The 4,119-nt window shown below is 36.1% G+C and overlaps 1 long non-coding RNA gene across 1 annotated transcript; it reads left to right on the top strand.

The window, feature by feature from the left end:
* Nucleotides 1–6: 6 nt before the first annotated feature.
* Nucleotides 7–3,386, top strand: LOC127169301 (uncharacterized). Its single transcript, XR_007828226.1, has 3 exons — nt 7–922; nt 1,574–1,654; nt 2,619–3,386. It is a non-coding gene; the product is annotated as an uncharacterized LOC127169301 (long non-coding RNA).
* Nucleotides 3,387–4,119: the final 733 nt, after the last annotated feature.

Below are 4,119 nucleotides of genomic sequence, written 5' to 3'. Positions count from 1 at the left end.
GGTTTTCATAAAATCACCAGTGACTACGAAGTTTATGTAATAGATTGTGTTTTATATAAATTGTTACTTTTGATGTTAGATTATGTAACTATTTTGGTGAAAGTTTGCTGGTAATTATGTGAAGATGCTTGTACTTCAGCTCAAGTTTCATTTATATTCCAGCTCTGCTAACATTCTCCTGTTTTTTCATTTGTAAATTTGTCTAGAAAAATTGTGTCTTTGTTATTGAATGTTTAATCCCACAGGCCTTGGTTAACTAATTCAGCTGTGAAATTCTTTTCTTTTTCATTTTGACAGTTGCCTTGCAGAACATAGAGAAAATAAGACTGGGTCTGACTCATTTTAATTGTGCATAGGTGATTTTCATTGATGCAACAAGTGGAAGACTTTAACTTGAAAATCATCTGTGAAGCAGGAAGTATACAGCCAACATATTTACTCACATGTTACAGACTATTTCTATTTTAAACAATTGCTTTGTTTTTTCTTTGTCTAAACACATTTATCAGATGTGGTACTTTGCCTGAAAGACCTGCAGTCTTTTTTCATCTTCAGTGTTGAAGATGAACTTGGTGTTTGACATGTACAGTTCAGTGCAGCGAACAAATTCAAATAATCTTCAAGAAATAATAAAGCGTTGACAGTGTTGACATTCAAACCTATTTTGTTGTTGTTGTTGTTGTTGTTGTTGTTGTTGTTGTTGTTGTTGTTGTTGTTGTTGTTGTTGTTGTTGTGCAACAGGGCCATTCAAGTCTAGCTCTGTCTTATGTCTTAGGTTTCCAAGTGTGGATTGTAAGACTTTGAAGTCAAAGAACTGTAAACAACACATTCAACATAACAGATATTTGGCAAACTGATTGCAGTTGTATGGAAAAGAGTGACCAGCAGCTACAGTACATTCAGAAGAGTGACAATCATGCGAGTAAGTACATTTATTTTCATTTCTAAGTGAACTGCTCCTTTGAATTCTCTGTGCTTCAGTAATATGCAACCACAGAGATGCTGGAAGCTTTTAGGAGTTTTAACATAAAAAGAAGACACAATGACAGGTAGGATGAAGGCGTTGGGTGTGACTTCACTGTGTTATGTTACAGTTACATCATTCAACAGAGTTTAATGTCAAAGTACAACATTGATAGTTGAGCTTAACATCATTTAATACTAACATTAAATAGTTAATAGTGATACTGTTTGTACCAAGTATAAATGTTCTTTTTATATTCTGTATATACTGAAGTTAATATATCTGAGCAGTTTAGGGATGGCCTGGCCATGTTACTGGTTATTCAGGTTTATGGGTTTCACATGGTACAGTAACAAATCCCGTTTAAATGACAGACTTGTATTGCTGGTGTTGCTCATCAACTTTTAGCTGAAAGCACAATCTGGTTTGTTCTGAACAGACCTTTTGGACTATAGAACAGTAAAAAGCCATATTCTTCCAAAAAAAAAAAAAAAAAAAAGAAAGAAAGAAATGCAATGTGTCTGCTTTTCATGTTGTCTTTGTTGATTGTCATTGTGTATGATGGCCATAGACTGTTTATTCATTCATTCTTTCATTTTTACACAATAGTACGTGCAGATTCCTGTGACAATACCCTGAACAACACCTTTAAATTTCCCTCAGTTTGTGGGATCATTCACAGCAGCAGAGGTGACAACATTAACAGGAACTATTACGTATGTCATAATATAACAAGACTTTCAAAGCTGAATCTGACCCTGGATGGCTAGCTCTACAGTTATTATACTGTAAACCTCACTAGTTTCCCTGAGCAGTGTTGGGGAAAGTTACTTTTAAAAGTAATGCATTACAATTTTGCGTTACTCCCTGAAAAAGTAACTAATTATGTTACTTAGTTACGTTTTATGGAAAGTAATGCGTGATGTTACTTTTGCATTGCTTTTTAAATCTGGGCAGGGCTTGCGTCTTTGTTTTTAATATAAAACAGCCCTAATGTAAAAGCCCATTTTCACCAAAAGTGAAATGAATGCATCTCAGGTTGAAAGAAAAGTGCATTTATGCAGGAGATCACTCTTCCGCTATATATATATATATATATATATATATATATATATATATATATATATATATAAAGAAGAACAAATGTTAGTTTATCTTAAGTAATTTTTGCTTATTAGTATGGTTGAATTGCAACATGGAAGGTCAGCAGCAAAGACACTGGTTAATAAAATGGGATTAAATACATAAAGGATATTTGTATTAACATATTTAATTATTGCAGGGTTGCATTCTGAGTTTGCATTAGTTTGCATAGTTACTTAAAAAAAGTAATATTATTACATAACTCGCATTACTTGTAATGCGTTACCCCTAACACTGTGTACTGTAGGGAGGGAGGTTCAGGGGCAAGACTGAGCATGAATTTCTAAACTTTATGAATTGTCCTCATATAATCTTCTGTTGCTGTCCAGGAGATGGCGCTGTTGATCTGTGCATGACTGTTTGTACACATTAATGTAGGTGGAAATACTATACCAGACAAACTGGTTTTAGATTTCAGGATAGATGACCAGTAGTCCTAGTGCATGCATAATTTTGTAGTGTAATCGATTTGCTTTCTGGAACTTTAACATCATTTGCATGTGTCTTGCAGGAATTCATTTTTAGAGGAAAGCATGGCTGCTGTTGTTGCAGACAGGTGAGCAATTAGGCTGAACATAGGCGTGCATCTTCCACGTGGCTCTGGTGACTCGGAAGCCCACAAAACCCACGGCAGCAATCGCTAACGCACCCTATTAACCAGTCATCACGCACCTGCAGCCGGGCATGCTAGAGATAATTAGACCATTCTGCATACTGTGACAACTTGTGTTGAAACTCATCCCTAAAACCCGCTCATTATATATGTGTGGCATCCTTTGGGTACTGCAAAGCGCTGGTCTAATTGTCACATCAATTTACAGCGTTTTCAAGGTAATGTGAACGTTAACAGAAGGACAAGTAAAACGTTAAGAAGCAATGCTTCAGCTGGTGTGTCAGCTACAATGAAAACAGTGCCTGAGCGCATTTCACAAACAGGCCTGTAGCCATTGCCTTTGTCATGCCGTTTGTCATTTGTGCACAGGATGTGGTATGGAAGTGTTATTCGAGTTCCTTATTTCTTCCTTATACGTTCCTTTTCTTTCTATCTGTGTTTTTTGCTTTTAGTTGTAAATATTAATCTTTGTTTAATGTATTTTTCAGAGAATCTGGAAATGAAGAATACCGTAAAGTAAGGATACAAAACAGGAAATTAAAAGTTACAAGCACAATAAAGACTAGACATTAAAAACAGAAATGCAGAGTGCTGTATTTTGTGCAAAAGGTCCTGTGGGTCCGTGCAAAATCACCTGCATTGTGCAAAATAAGCAGACGCATGTACTTTGAATATGAATGAAAGAGATTTGGTCAAGGTATTATGTTGTTATACGTTTACTTAAACAGCCAGTAAATAGATCTGAGTGTATTAGCTAGATGCATGAATGAAACGGATATTTTAGCAGTTGTTGTAGTAGTGGTAGTATTGCATAAATGTGTATTTTTCACCTCAGATTTATTCTGCGGGGGATTATTTTAGGATGCCACAGCCAAAAGAAATCTCATGCCATGCCTTGTGTTTGGTCTGTAAATACACTTTTGCTGTTGTCTGTCGATGCCCTCGCTCGTGTTAGATTTGAATAATTGATGAATCTTAAAGTGATTGTATGGCAACTGGGGTGCTGATGAAGGAGCCGCGAGAGGAAGGGACCTTTGTGCATTTCCTGTGTCTCAAGGGGATGTGCTGAGATTCGCTGCTTACTCAGTAGTGAAACCTTCATATCCAAGTGTTTTGTGCTGACAAAGGGCAAATGGGATTCTATTTTACAGCAAACGATGCAAGATTGCACTATTGCGCTTCAAAAGAGCGCCAGGCTGGAAACAAAAAACAAACAAACGGTGGGTTTCCTTGTTGTCAGCCACTTAACTTTGCCTGAAATCATAGATTAAGTAAAACTGAATGAATTACAAGTTTCACATTAGACATTTAAAAATAAAGGTGCTTCACGATGCCATAGAAGAACCTTTTTTTTCTAAATGGTTCCATAAAGAACCTTCAACATCTGAAGAACCTTCAC

Source organism: Labeo rohita, chromosome 8, assembly GCF_022985175.1.
Source record: "Labeo rohita strain BAU-BD-2019 chromosome 8, IGBB_LRoh.1.0, whole genome shotgun sequence".
Lineage (NCBI taxonomy): Eukaryota > Metazoa > Chordata > Actinopteri > Cypriniformes > Cyprinidae > Labeo > Labeo rohita.
Note: the sequence above shows the minus strand (reverse complement) of the source record. Positions and strands in the feature narration are given on the sequence as shown.